The sequence below is a fragment of the Carcharodon carcharias genome, chromosome 1, assembly GCF_017639515.1.
Source record: "Carcharodon carcharias isolate sCarCar2 chromosome 1, sCarCar2.pri, whole genome shotgun sequence".
In the NCBI taxonomy this organism is placed as follows: Eukaryota; Metazoa; Chordata; class Chondrichthyes; order Lamniformes; family Lamnidae; genus Carcharodon; species Carcharodon carcharias.
The window spans coordinates 19,202,229-19,218,294 of NC_054467.1; positions in this window are offsets into that span (position 1 = coordinate 19,202,229).

Genomic DNA, 16,066 nt, shown 5'->3' on the forward strand with positions numbered 1-16,066 from the left:
CTCACTGTGAATAACTTCATGGAAGATCTGCTCGTGTATTTAAAAAATCATGCATTTGATGTGCATTTTGTGTGTGGCGTTTTCGAGTCCTGTTTTTTAAGTCTGGGCTTAACAAGGAATTTGTTTATGTAAACACATAAAATGGGGAAAAGCCTAAAGGAACATGTTGACATTCATAAAGGAACAATTTCTATAAAATTAATATTTGTTTATTGATGAACTAATTCCCACAGAATGTTTTTGAAAGGAGATATTCACCAATTTTTCTCGGTAACCACCATTACAAATTTCCAAAAAAAGATTGTAAACAAAATTAAAAATACATATTTTATAATGGCATTATTACACTTATTTGTGGAATCATCTTTTCCATCTTCTGATACCTTCATTATAGTTTTTACTTGAAGGCCTCTCTTGCCTTTCCAGAAGTCGGAGCTTCAACTTGATATTTTTTTACCAGACAGATGGCGCTGTTAGCTAAATCCTGTTGTTTGACCAAGAGCAAGTGCACACAATTTCTCAATTTAACAGCATTTAAGATAGCCAAATGATTGAATGATGAAAAGTACTTAACAAAATTTATTTGGCTGTTTTTCAGAATTTTTGAGGAATAGCTAGTGGGTAAATTTCAAAAAATGAATTTAGATTAAATTTAATCAGTGCTTTTTTTTGAAAGAAAAAGCTGTGTTCAAGAGAACGACTAAGTTATAAAATGCATTACTAATCAGACATTTTTTACTAGGGTACAATTATAAATACAGAAACAAACTTCAGAAGCACATAGCTGAGCGAGACATGAGGAGGAAAATTGGTCCTTGTTGCACTTGTCTTGACCCACTTTAGCTTTACATCTAGTTTTTCCCAGCCTTTCCCTCCAAGTTCCTTTTAAAAAACCTTCCCTGGTTGTTGCTTGCATTTTGTCAACCATGGTTCAGGAGTAGCACTCTCGCCTCTGAGTCAGAAAGCTGTAGGTTCAAATTCCACTCCAGAGACCTGAGCATATAGGTTTAGGCTGACAGTCCAATGCAGTACTCAGGAGGTGCTGCAGTGTTGGAGGTGCTGTCTTTCAGCTGAAACTCTAAACCACTGCCCCGTCTGCTCGCTCAGGTGGACATAAATGGCCCAGTCGCACTCTTTTGGAGAACAGCAGGAGAATTCTCACTGATGCCTGGACCAATCTTTACCCCTTGTTATCTGATTGCTATTTGTTGGACCTGGCTGTGTGCAAATCAGCTACCATATTTCCTACATAACAGCATTGACTGCACTTCAAAAGTCATTGGCTTTAGAGGTTTTTGGAATGTCCTGAAGTGGTGAAAGGCGCCCTAGTTTTCGTGTGTGTTTCTTTGTTGATGGCATACTTCCGACCTCAATGTAATTTTAAAGACAACATTCCCCAGTGTCTGTTGGGCCTCCGATCATTGCATTAACTTAAATTTTAATAGAAATTTGGCTCTGTATTTTCCCCAAGTTGGCCTCAACTCCTCCTGGCTCCACTCCCACTGTAAATTTAAAATAAAAATTCCCTTGTCATGCTGACCGCACTCCTGTTACAGAGGCTTTGCTTCCATTGTTAAACTTAAGAAGGTCCCACTGCTCCGGTAGAGTCTGGAGATGACAAAAACATGGATGGGGAGGTTGTGGGGAGGCGTTCTTCAGTAATGGCAATGGGGTAAAAGCAGAAATGGGTGGTCTTGAGAATTAAGTAGTCCTGGTGATAAAGTAAGTTATCTTGGTGAGGGATTGTTTGTGGAGTTTGAATCTTAACCAGGCCTGAACTGCTCATTATCTGGTTCAACCTGAGTCAGCAGCGAAGGCTGGAGATGGAATCACAGTGAAGATAATGAGATTTTGGAACAAGCCAAATAAGATGGCTTTGGCTTTCCCAATGCTGATTTGGCGAAATGTTTACTTCCTGTGAGACTTGACATTGGGCAAACGGCCTGATATCCAGCTGTGATGTTTATCACACAACATCCTGCAACCGGCAGAGGTGTAGATTATTTCCATGGATATCCTAAGCAAAAGCAAGGCATGCCTTCATGAGTGAATAATCCATAAGGCCTGGCATATTAACTGGTTTTAAAGGCCGGAAAGTCCATGATAGCTCTCAGCAGTACCCTGCAATTCACTGAAACAATCATAGCAGGAATATGTAGCTACATTTCATACAAAGACAAATAGTCCAGGAGTGCACCTCTGTCATAGTTGGTTTGTGACAGCTGCAAATTACACAAAATCATGAAAATCCTTTGAATTCTGTGAGAATCGTGGGAAAAATGTGGAACTTAAGAGCATTGCCTCAATGTGATTCTGGTCTCTTGATGGAATGTGAAGATTTCCGATGCATTAGATTTGAAAATATCTGATGTGACCAATGAATTTTACGATGTATGTTCACGAAGAGAATTGTGAAGGCAATTGTGTGCTTACTGTGGGAAGAAGCTTTGTTGGAATGATACAATAAGAGAAAATGCTGCAAATATGCTAACAGGACAGGTATGACAGCATATATTACTGGGCTAGTAATTCAAAGACCTGGACTAATAACTTGGAGACATGAGTTCAAATCCCACCACAGTAGTTGCAGAGTTTAAATCCGGAATCGTAAAGCTAGTGTAAGCAATGGTGTGTAAAGACCTGTTATCTTCATTACTGTTCTTTTGAGAGGGAAATCTGCTGTCCTTCTCCAATCAGGCCTACATGGTACTCCAAGACCCACTGCAATGTTGCTGACTCCTAACCACCCTCTGAAATGGTGCATTAAGAAACTCAGTTGTATTCAAAAAGGTGGCACAGAACCACCTTCTTAAGGGCAGTTAGAAAGTAAAATATTAGGAATGGGCAATAACTGCCAGCCTTAACAGCAGCAATCACATCCCAGGGATGAATTTAAAAAAGGCCCCTTATTGAAGAGAAAAGATATTTTATTGTTTCAGATTGGAAAACTGTTTTAGAAACATCATTCAGATTGCAACAGGAAATGAAGATGGACTTTAGAAGGTGAAATCTCAGATTTCAGTTTCAAAGAGGGTTACCCTTGAAAACTTAAACCTTTTTCTCCCTTTACAGAGCTCCCACCATTTTCTGTTTTTGTTTCAGATTTCCTTTTCTGTTATTTTGATTTTTTTATGCTCAAAATGAGGGATGTTATTGCTGGGGAATGGAACTCTCACTGATTCAGGCACCCAGTCACCAATCAAGCAATCAGCTATAGCACAGCCAGATGGAAAAGTAAAGCCTCCTCTATCCTGCCTCAGGCACGTGCTTAATTTTCCAGCTCAGAAGAGCAGTTTGATTTTTTTTCTCCCATTTTCCAAACAAACTATCCTGTGGTTTCTCTGTTTGGCATTGCTAACGAATACCGAATTGTGGAGAATCCTGTGCTGTAGACTTACACTAACCGGTTACTGAATTCATCACGTCTAAACTTATTTCACACGAGACCTTAAAATCACCAGACAGAATAGACTTTCATCCAATCAGTTTGGGCTGGATTTGAACCAAGATGCATGAGGCCACTGTTTAACCAACTCCTTGACAGATTCCTTTTTATTAGTTTTATAGGATCAATGGTCCTGGAGGAAAACAAATGAATGTTTGTTCATAACAAAGTTACTAACTAGTTGTCAAACACTCTTGGTAAAAGGCAATTGTAAACTAACGATAGATGGAACGGTGTTCAGATGAAGTGCAGGGGTTTTAGAGAACAGAAGCTGATGAATTATATCCATTTTGTCTTCAGTACTTGCAAGTGTCGACCCTAATCAGTGGCACATCGACCATATTAAAGGAAAAGAAAATGTGCATCTTTCTTTTGTTTTATTTGTGATTCTTGATGAACTTGTGTGCTTAGGTTTGGGATAAATATTATCCAGGACACTGGAGATAACTTTCCTGCTCTTCTTCAAAATAATGCCATGGAATCTTTAGCATCCACCCGAGCAGGCAGATGGGACCTCGGTTTAATGTCTCATCAGAAATTCTCAGTACAGTACAATACTGCGCTGCACTGGAGTGTCAGCACAGATTTTTGTGCTCAAGCGCTGGAGTGAGACTTGAACCCAGAGGCACAAGTGCTACCAACTGATCCATGACTAAATTAGGTTATGGCCTATTGTATTGTAATTTTTAATGACTGAATAATATTTTATAATGACGCCATGTGAAAGCTTTCGTATAGGGCCGAAAGGGCATTGCCCAATCCAAAGGGGGCCAATTTGAGTTAATGATGCTTTTGGACTGAGTGTTCATGGGATGTGTGAAACAGTCCAAATGCCGACAAGTATCATGATGCTTTTCTGCTTGTAGATTGTCAAGACTGTTGAAACTGTTCAATTACCTCTGTCTCACAGGCTAATCTTCAAAGCTGCGCCTATTTTCCAAAGGATTTATGAGTATAAAAATCCAGCACATTTCATGTATTAGCCTGGCCACTAAACACGAAAATGGAATGTGACTGGGTTAGCGTACGCAAAGACAGGTTTGTTTGTTCCCTGAGGAATAAGTCTGTTATTTCTTTCTGAAAATTACTTTATATCTCCAGGTCTGCAAGTAAGTTTGGAAAGGATCTGCCTTGCTTGTCAGCTTAACTGCGATTTTGATGCAGGTTGCCGTTTACTGGAATGATTTTCTTATCTTGCTTTTACTGTAACTATTTATGAATAAACGTGCCTAATTGTTCAGCTTATTACAGGTGCCTTCTCTGGTGGATTATATTTGTCTCCTGAAATAATACGAGATGCAGCGGAGTTCCTCCGTGATATCCTGTCACAATCTGAAGTTTCAATTTTTGCCTGGACACATATTAGCACATTCTTTTATTCATAATGTCACTTTTTGGTTCATGGCATGTAAAGGTTTGCTTACTGAAGGACAATTTTTGCTTTGGAAATAAGTGATAAAAATAACTCCTTAATTGTCAGCTCTTCTGGCTTGGTATTGATATCCATCACAAGCTTGAAAGATTAATCGTCCCTGTGAATTTTCATTTGTACTATTTCTCATACTGCACGTAGTATGGGTTTCATTTGAAGAGGAACTGCTGCTGAATACGAGTCAATTATTTTAACTTAACTATTAACTTAGCTAGTCGTGACATTTATATTTTCAACTCTAGAAACTGGTATTGGTTTTCTGCACTACATACCACTGTAGCACTTGTTTGCCAGATTTAAACAGTTTAGTTTTACTTATAATGGACTCTGGGGAATTCTCTTGAATCCAGCAATGCATTTATATATAGGCTTACACAGCCCCTGAGAAGATCAATCTGTCAACGGCCACCTTTAGAAATGTGAGAAGTTTGGATTTAGGAATCATGCCTTTTTTATATATGCTCTCAATCCTTATTTTGTTCTGGCTTAAGGAGAGAAAAGTGACGGATATCAGTTAGGAGTGGGCTTGTGGATATCTACCAGAGGGGTTAGGGAGCATCATGCAATCATGCCTACGTTTCAAGATAGTGCACTGTATCACAAAAGGGCTTAGCAGTGGATTCAGACTGCATTCCTTATTCTCTTCGCAGTCTGCCTCGACATAGGATTTGCAAGTGTTTTCTCTTGTTTTCCCTCTCTAGAAAAGACAGGGCAGGTCATTCCAGCATCCATTATGGTAGTAAAAACCCAGATTAAGACTTTAGTTTTAATAAAGGCTTTCATTCAGCCCTCCTGGACAGCAGATGAAAGCAAGAGAAACAAATCACAGTAGAAGTGCACACAGGGGAGATGTCTTACAGGCTGGCTGACAATACAGGACAACTTGTGCTATGGAACACAAAACTACTGACCCTTCTGCCACCAGCTCCTCAGATAAAATATGGGATCGTAGTTAATACATTGGGTAATATCTTCTTTGTTTTTGCCAGCTATTAAACCAGCATGGACTTCCAAAAATCCTAATGAGAAAATTATACAGACAGAAAAGATGGAGTGTAAAGACCTTTAATGTGATCTTTTCTGTTTGGTCCACCCCACCTTTCCTATTATGGAGGTCAGTGTAATGTTCCAGTTATTTACAACTTCTCCCGCTCATGGCTTTTCATTTGAGCACATTACAGTTTACAGTATTTTACAGTAACAATCATTACAGTGTTTCCCAAAATATCCAAGCTTCTTCCCATATTTCATCATTATTTGTGACAGCAGTCAAAAGTACAGACATATTAAACAGCAATTTTGTTGAAAATTGGGATATCATTTTCTTTGATAAAGACCATCATGTTTGTTCGAAGCCATGTAGTCAAAATTACTCTCAAAATGACAATATCAGCCAACTACTGTTTTCCTCATTAAAAAAACATTTTAGTCATATTTCATTATTTTAGACAGTCTTATTTTTGGAAAGAAGGATGTGACCCCTTTATAGCTTTTACCAGACCACTGTAGAAATCATTTGTTGCTGCATTTATTGACATTGTGATCTGAATTCCTGAATGCTGAGCAGTCGGTTTACTGTAGAGGGCATGCAACACTTAGACTTACTCCCTATGCTGGAAAAAGCTGGCTCCTAGGAAGCACAGCAAATCATTAACAAATTAACTATTCACTGAGCAATAGAAATATTTTTTTTTTCATGGGATGTGGGCATCGCTTGCAAGGCCAGTATTCGCTGCCCATCCCTAATTGCCCTTGACCTGAGTGGCTTGCTAGGCTATTTCAGAGGGCAGTTAGGAGTCAGTCACATTGCTGTGTGTCTGGAATCACATGTAGGCCAGACCAGGTGAGGAAGACAGATTTCCTTCCCTAAAAGACATTAGTGAACCAGAAGGGTTTTTATGAGAATCACTGGTGGTTTCATGGTCACGATTACTGACAATAGTTTTCAAATCCAAAATTAGCAATTAATTGCGGGGAACCCAGCAATCGCTGCAAAGCCTCTAGCTCACTCAGCCTGGCTGGCTTCATTCGTACCGGAAAGGTCAGTACCTGCCTGAACAGAGCTTCTGTCACCAGCTTGACACAACTATGGACAGCTGAATGGGAGACTCCACACAGGTCCTCCGCCGACCCCTGCAAAGAGTCGGAGGCATAGAAGTTGAGGGCTACTGTGACCTTCAGAGCCAATGGCATGAGGTGTCCGCCCACACAGTTGGAGCTGATCTTAGGCCCAACCATCTGACAAATGAAGTCAGGGTCTCCCATGAGAGGTGGAGCCTCCTTCGGCATTGCACCTCAGACATATTGAGGTAGCTGCATCGCTGCCTGTAAACCCTGGCAGCAGGATAGTGGCGTCTGCTGCGGCCACTTCCGCCTTGGACTTTCTGCTGGCCCTGCGCCTTTTGTGCCTGCCCCTCTCCTCCCACCAGTCACCTGCCTGGAAGGTGCATTGGGAGACCTGATCTCCTCTTCCTTCTGCCCCTCTCTTCCTCCTTAGAGAAGGTGCCACCAGCGGAGATCACAATCCCCATTACCAGGGTTACAGAAGGCTGTCTGATACCTGGAAGGCTCCACATGCCCTGAATGCTCTGGGGGCCTTGGAGACACCAAGAAGTCCTGAAATGAAGCCTGGAAATGCTAACAATGAAGCCTCGAATAGAGATGAAGCTGCCAAGTACCAAAAACGTCACCAGCAGCAAACTATGTACCTAAACTCCCCACTACTGACACTGGAAATGCTGCTCACCCTTTTATCCCACCCGTGGATGAGGTTTCTGAAAATGTCGGCTGGACACCTGCCCGCTTTGCTCGTGCGCCGAACATGAAATCGCACAGGTAACGAAAAATTGCCATCAATTGTCTTTTTAATGACCTTAAATAGCTTCTTAATTAATGGCGGGTGCGGCTCCGGCATCCACCGACCAAAATATTGCGCGAATGCGCATTAACATCAGGACGCTCACCCGACGTCATCGCGTGCTATTTTACGCCCGATCGGGTCAGGTGCATGCCCACTGCAGGACGTAACATTCTGCCCATGGAGACTCTTTCAGACTACATTGCTTGTTCTGAAAGGAAAATGGTAATATGCAGTACCACGTGTTTGATGGACATGCTAGGCCTTGTACCTTGTGAAGAGGGACTGTAGCCAGACTCAGGTATTTACTTATAACTAGTTTACTTACACTATGCACAATATGTATAAGGTGGGTTACTGAGTAGGCACATCTCCTCTCAGTGCTGCCTGTCTGCTATACAGTCTCTAGCACATGACTGCTGATGTCAAAGATAAATCATAGTCTACATCACTCATAGCCTATTGACCCATTACACTAACCATGGACAGAAAATACAATGAGATCCACCAGTTTCTAGTGTCTAACTTCCTGATATTTGAACTTAGTGGACAAAACTCTGTGTTGGGACCCAATCAAAAATATGGTCTGTAATATTTTTTCACTTTTGGTAACAAGCCTCAGATTTGTTGGTAGGATTGATTCTACTTGAGAAGCTAAAACACTTGCAGAAATAGATTTGTAAAGTTCATGCATATTTACCACATATGGATCAGATTTGGGGTTGGAGACATTCCTGGAAATTTGATCACTTGACATCCTGAACATATGACACCTGCCTATGTGATGGCATTTGATGACCTTACTTCTATGAATGTTATTAAATTTACCTCATAAAGGTTGGTCCAGTGTAATTGAGTGTTTTTTTCTTGTGATTTCATACACCAGCATCTAGTGTACAATAAGTTCAAAGAACTTGGGAAACCAACTGTGAACAGGAGAAGAGGGGAAATCCAGGGCTGGAGGAGCCAGCGAGGAGGGGAAACCAAAGGCAGAATGAACTTTGATTCCGTCGGATAACAAATAATAAAGCGATAACATTCAGATTCCCTTCATAACCAACAGTAATACAATAACTCACTGACCAAAAGCTTGGTCGGAGGGATAGGTTTTGCGGGGTATCTTAAAGGAGGAAAACAAGAAGAGAGGTGTAAAGAAGGAGTTCCAGAGCTAAGGGCCTGGGCAAATGAAGGCATAGCCAACAATTAAAATTAGGGTTGCTCAAGAGACCAGAACTTGATGAGTGCAGATGTGTCAAAGAGTTGTGAGGTGAGGAGCATAGGAACATGGCAAATAGGAGCAGGAGGAGGTCATTTGCCCCCTCATGCCTGCTCTGCCATTCAACTAGGTCATTGCTGATCTTATAGCACAATGCCATTTTCCCTCACCATCCCTATATCCCTTGGTATCTTTAATATCTAGAAATCTATCCATCTCTGCCTTGAACATACTCAATGACTGAGCCTTCACTACCATCTAGGGAAAAGAATTCCAAAGATTCACCACCTTTTAAGTGAACGCATTTCTCCTCATCTCAGTCCTAAATGGCCTGCCCCTTATTGTGTCCCTTGATTCAAGACATCCCAAGCAAGAGAAACAGCCTTCTTTCATCTACTCTGTCGATCCCTGTAAGAATGTTGTATGTTTCAATGAGATCACCTCTCATTCTTCTAACTCTACAGGATACAGGCCAAGTCTCCTCATAGGACAATCCTGCCATCCCAGGAATTTCTCTGTTGAACATTCATTGCAATCTCTCTATGGCAATTTTATCCTTCCTTAGGTAAGGAGACCAAAACCGTCCACAATACTCCAGGTGCGGTCCCTTCAAAGCTCTATATGATTGCAGTAAGACCTCTTTACTTCTGTACTCAAATTCTCTTGCAATAAAGGCCAACATATCATTTGTTTTCCCAATTGCTTGCTGCACCTATATGTTAGCTTTCAGTGACTCATGAACAAGAACATCCATGTCTCTTTGGACATTAACACGTCCCAATCTCTTGCCATTTAAGAAATACTCTGCATTTCTGTTTTTCCTACCGAAGTGGATAACTTCGCATTTTTCCTCATGATATTCCACTTTCTGTGTTCTTTCCTACTCACTTAGTCTGTCTAAATCCCCTTGAAGCCTCTTTGCATCCTCCTCACAATGCATATTTCCACCTAGTTTTGTGTCAGCAGCAAACTTGGGAATATTACATTTGGTCCCCACGTCCAAATCATTGATATAGATTTTGAATAACTGGGGCCCAAGCAATGATCTTTGCCGCAACCGACTAGTCACAGCCTGCCAAGCTGGGGATGACCTGTTTATTCCTACTCTCTGTTTTTTGTCTGTTAACTAATTCTCAGTCGATGTCACGATATTACCTCCAATCGTTAATTTTGCTTCCCAGTCTCTTGTGTGGAATCTTATGAAAAGCCTTCTGAAAATCCAAATATGCACTTGCTCCCCCTTAATATTCTGCTAATTACATCCTGGAACTGGAGGAGATTACATAGGTGGACATGGAACAATTTGAAAGAAAGAATGTGAATTTTAAAATCAAGATTTTGCTTGAGAGGGAACCAGTGTAGGTCAAGGAGTCTAGGGGTAATGGGTGAATGGGGCTTGGTGCAAGGAAAGACACAGGCAGCGGAGTATTAGATGAGCTCATGTTTACGAAGGTAGGCTTGCTCAAATTTGAAGAGTGAATTCCAATTATGGAGGACAAAATTATGACAGGAATGTTAAGTAAATGCTTTGGATCAGTTTTGCCAATGATGATAGAAGTGAGAATGTAGAACAACTGTTATAGGTTGTTGAAAGGGCTTCATTCTAGAGGAGAGAGCAGAACTCAAGAAAGATACGCTATCCTGCTCCTAATTGTATATTTCCTATGCTATTGAAGGAAGGAGATGACAGAAGCTGGAGCACAATTTTTCAATTTACCTTGGATATAAAAATTACATTGCAGGGTAAGAACTTATGAACCAACCTAACACTTTTCAGGAAGAGAGACAGGAAGGACTAAATGTCAATTGACAAGATAGTTTAATGTCAGTTGCTGGCAAATTCCTAGAATCCTCCCCACCAAATTAGTGAGCATTTAGAAATGCATTGGCTAATCAAGGACAGTCATCATGATTTTCGTGAAGTTGAGCTACGTTTGACATTAAATATAGGCTGGGGTTTTCCGGCCTTGCCGGAGCAAGATCCACCATGGGGGATGCGGTGGGCCAGTCAAAAGTCCATTGACTTTTTGCAGGACGGGAAGATCCCCGGTAGCGGGTGGGGCTGGAAAATCCCGGCCGTAGGGTGGGATTTTTCGGCCCCGCCCACCGCTGATACACCAGGTCCTACTGAATGCCAATGGATTTTTGGCTGGGCCACTGAATCTCCCATAGCGGGACCCGCCACAACAGGGCCAGAAAATCCCAGCCAGAAGCAGCTGGCGGGAATAAAGCCTTTGTTCACACCCGCTGCTGCACTGAGTGCAATTCAGGGAAAATTCCGACCATAGTCTTTTGAAGAAATAACTGGATAGATATAAGAAATGTCATAAATTTTATGAATGTCGAATTCAGAAGGTGTTCAATAAGATGGTTTCCTAAGAGAGTAGTTATAAGAATTCAGGAGTAGGATATAAAGAGGAAGTGTAACAAGATAGGTAGAAAGTTGGTAGATGGGCAGGAATCAAAGAGTTATTTCTCAGATTGGTGAAGGGTTTTATGTGATATATCCCAGAAGTCAGAGTTTGTTCTTAGCATATATAGATGATTTGGAACTGGGCATAAGGAGCACAATCTGGAACGTAAGTGTACAAAAGTATTTGACGAACAGTAAGGAAAATGGCAAAAGTCTTAATAAGGACATAGCCAGGTTTTGTAGGCATTATAAATGGCCCAGAAAGCTCTGGAATGTGTAGACAGGTGCCAGATGCAGTTTAATGGAAATAAAGAAATCAGAGTTCTAAATTGGGGGAAGGCCGATTTTAATAAGATCAGATATGATTTGGCCAGAGTGGACTGGGAGCAGCTACTTTTAGGTAAATCTGGATCAGAGCAGTGGGACTCATTCAAGAAGGAAACAGGGAGAGTACAGAGCCAACATATTCCAGTAAAGATATAGGGTGGGACCAACAAATCCAGGGAACCCTGGATGTCAAGGGATATACAGGATTGGATAAAGAGAAAAAGGGATACTTATGGCAGATACCGAGGACTCAAAACAGCAGAAGCCCTAGAGGAGTATAGAATGTATAGGGGGAAACTTAAAAATGAAATTAGGAGAGCAAAAAGGGGGCATGAAGAAACATTGGCAGGTAAAATAAAGGAAAATCCAAAGTTATTTTACAAGTACATCAAGAGTAAGAGGATAACTACGGAAAGAGTAGGACCCATTAAGGACCATTGTGGTAATTTGTCTGTGGAGCTGGAAGACGTAGGTAGGATTCTAAATGAACACTTTGTGTCAGTGTTCACAAGTGAGACGGATGACATGGGTATGGAAATCAGGCAAAAGGACTGTGATATAATTAAATAAATTAGCATAGAAAGGGAGGAGGCTCTAAGTGGTCTGGCAGGCTTAAAAGTAGAACTCCAATATCAGAAATCGCTACCAGCATACAACAGTGTAAATGCAGTTCACTGCCAGCACCACTACAAACAAGAGTTTTAGAAGTGCTTGGTGATAAGGTATTGATGCAGAAGAAAACGCCCTTTCTTAATTCAAAGGAGCTGGAGGCCACAATAATAGGATAAAGAAATATGAGCAACAATCCTGACCCTGCTAAACACTGAGAAATATGTTGCAGCACCGATGTGAAAGTAGTCTACAAAGCTCAATCCAGAAACACACAGAGCATTGCTGGGTCAAAACCCTGCAACTCCCTTCTTAATAGCACTGTGGGTGTACCTACACCACAGTGACTGCAGCAGCTCAAGAAGGCAGCTCACCACCACCTTCTCAAGAGCAACTAGGGATGGGCAATAAATGCTGGCTCAGCCATCGAAGCCTACATCCTGTGAATGAATTTAAAAAAAGCTATGTTCTTCCTTGTACAATGATGTGCTCAGAATGCACGGAATGTAGAGAGGCATGCAAAGATTTGATAAGTTCCATTACTAGATTGCACAATCTATTAAATTCCTACTTGACAGAAATTTAGGTGATATAAGGCTGGTTTGCAATTTAGTAACTCTTGATTTAACTGGCCTAGATGCCGAATTATGGCTCTGCATCTTGGTATAGAGTACATTCAGCTCTCAGTGCTGGTTTGACTGACAAGGAATAGATTGTACTTTATGGTTCTAAAAGGATTAATGGAAACCTTCGGATATCATTCGCAGTGTCGCTGGATTGACTGCAGGATCACAGATTAAGGAAATAATTTGTTCACTTTAGTCATTGAACCAGAATAGAAGACCTATAGACCCGCATCACAACATCTCATTGTCTATTAAACGAATCTAATGTTTCTGCTCCCACTGTCATAAACCACTCAAGAGTTGGTCACTACTTATGTGAAAACAATCTAGCATTTGTCCTAATTTTCTTTTCATCAGTGTTATGTGTTCCTTCATTCTAAAATCCTTGCTATAGTGCTCTATGTTAACCTTATCTATATTGCTTAATTTAAACTTTTAAAACAGCACCTCTCATGTCTTTTTTCAAAGGTAAAGAGCCCTGGCCCTTATCTGGCTGTTGCTTTTGTGTCATGGTGACCAAAACTGAATACAGTTCTGAAGGTGCAGTCCAACCATAGCAATGTACTTAGCTTGGTTTCAGTAAACTAATATTCATTGCTCTAGTAACATAATTTAGAATTTTGTTTTTTCCTCCACAGTGAATTAACATATTGAGTGGAAATCAATTTTCACTGCCAAATTTCACCTTTAGTTCTCTCTACAATATCCAGTGTATACTTACAGCGCTCATTATTTTTTTTTCCATTCCTAGTATCTTGTATTTCTGTATTTTATTGTGAGGTACTTTGCAGAATCCTGTAGACTTAAGCCTTGTATTTATAATTGGAGAAGGGCTTCATAACCTGCATTGCTGTCAAACATCTACCCGGCTACATGGAAAATTGCCCAGGTATCTCCTGTACACAAAAGCAGGGCAAATCCAACCTGGCCAATTACCGCCCCATCAGTCTACTCTCAATCATCAGTAAAGTAATGGAAAGGGTCATCAACAGTGCTATCAAGCAGCATTTGCTTAGCAATAACCTGCTCACTGATGCCCAGTTTTGGTTCTGCCAGGGCCATTCAGCTCCTGACCTCATTACAGCCTTGGTTCAAACATGGACATAAGAGCTGAACTCCCGAGGTGAGGTGAGAGTGACTACCCTTGACATCAAAGCAGATTTGACTAAGTCTGGCATCAAGGAGCCCTAGCAAAAGTGGAGTCAATGGGAATCAGAGGGAAAACACTCCGTTGGTTGGAGTCATACCTAGCACAAAGGAAGATGGTTGTGGTTTTTGGAGGTCAGTCATCTCAGCTCCAGGACATCACTGCAGGAGTTCCTCAAGGTAGTGTCCTCGGCCCAACCATCTTCAGCCGCTTCATCAATGAACTTCCTTTTATCATAAGGTCAGAAGTGGGGATGCTCGCTGATGATTGCACAATGTTCAGCACCATTTGTAACTCCTCAGATACTGAAGCAGTTCATGTCCAAATGCAGTAAGACCTGGACAATATCCAGGCTTGGGCTGTCAAGTGGCAAGTAACATTCGCGCCACACAAGTGTCAGGCAATGACCATCTCCAACAAGAGAGAATCCAACAAGAGAGAATCCAACCATCGCCTCTTGATGTTCAATGGCATTACCATCACTGAATCCCAAACTATCAACATCCTGGGAGTTACTATTAACCAGAAACTGGACTGGACTAGCCATATAAATACTGTGGCTACAAGAGCAGGTCAGAGGCTAGGAATTGTGCGACGAGTAACTCACCTCCTGACTCCCCAAAACCTGTCCATCTGCAAGGCACAAGTCAGGAGTGTGATGAAGTACTCCCCACTTGCCTCAACGAGTGCAGCTCCTACAACACTGAAGAAGCTGGACACCGTACAAGTCAAAGCAGTTCGCTTGATTGGCACCACATCCACAAATATTCACTCTCTCCACCACCGATGCACAGTAGCCACAGTGTGTACCATCTACAAGATGCACTGCAGGAATTCACCAAGGCTCCTTAGACAGCACCTTCCAAACCCATGACAACTACCATCTAGAAGGACAAGGTCAGCAGATAGATAGGAACACCACTGCCTGGAAGTTCCTCTCCAAGCCACTCACCATCTTGACTTGGAAATATATCGCCGTTCCTTCGCTGTTGCTGGGTCAAAATCCTGGAACTCCCTTCCTAACAGTGCTCTGGGTGTACCTACACCACTTGGACTGCAGCGGTTAAAGAAGTCAGCTCACCACCACCTTCTCAAGGGCAGCTAGGGATGGGCAATAAATGCTGGCCCAGCCAGTGAAGTTACCTGGAGGGCTTTCTACCCCCTGCGTGGGAGTGAAAAACAAGGAGTGAATCTCCCTCACCCTGTTGAGTGCCTGAAATAAGATCTCCAAAGCAATATCACCGAATGGGTGCCCCTTCTTGACCCTTTGCAGCTATTTTAGCTCAGTGCTCTGATCTGGTAAACTGGTTACATTCCAGCATTATTCCTGCGCATACTTTGGGGTCTTCAAGCCTTGGCTCTTCCAAATTGCATCAAAACATTCTGGTCTTAGGTAAGTGGATGTGAGTATGTCATACTGAGCCAACAGAAACCAAACAAGTGGACAAGTATATTTCTCAGTCGGGCGAACCAGAGACTCAAACTTTGTGTTGTAATTGTGCCCGGCCAAAATACTCAACTGGCCAATACAAATGGAAAAAATGAGGCAATGGAAAATTCTCCATGTTTTTATTCATTCATGGGATGAATGAATGGGGAGTGGGGAGAGGGCCTGCAGAACAGGACAATGCTAGGGGTTTCATTCCCAGGACATGACGGCAATGTTGGAAAAAAGCAATGTGCTCCTGCCTCACCATTCCAAAAACATCCCTGCCCTGGTTCCCTTCACTCTCCTCCAGAAACTGTAGTATACTTCACTACATCTCCTTCTCCTCATCCTCACCACTACTGCAAACCTCACTTACACACACCTCACATCTTACACACTGCCCATCAACTATTCTACCATGACATGCAAATTGCCTATGCATCCTTACAGGAGGTTCACTAGCAGGAGAAGGTTATGCGCAAACTGTGCCAAGTGGCTGCCAATGAAGGAAACCAATGCCACCTGCACACATCTTCGCTTTGTGGAATAAAATGTGCTGTCCATC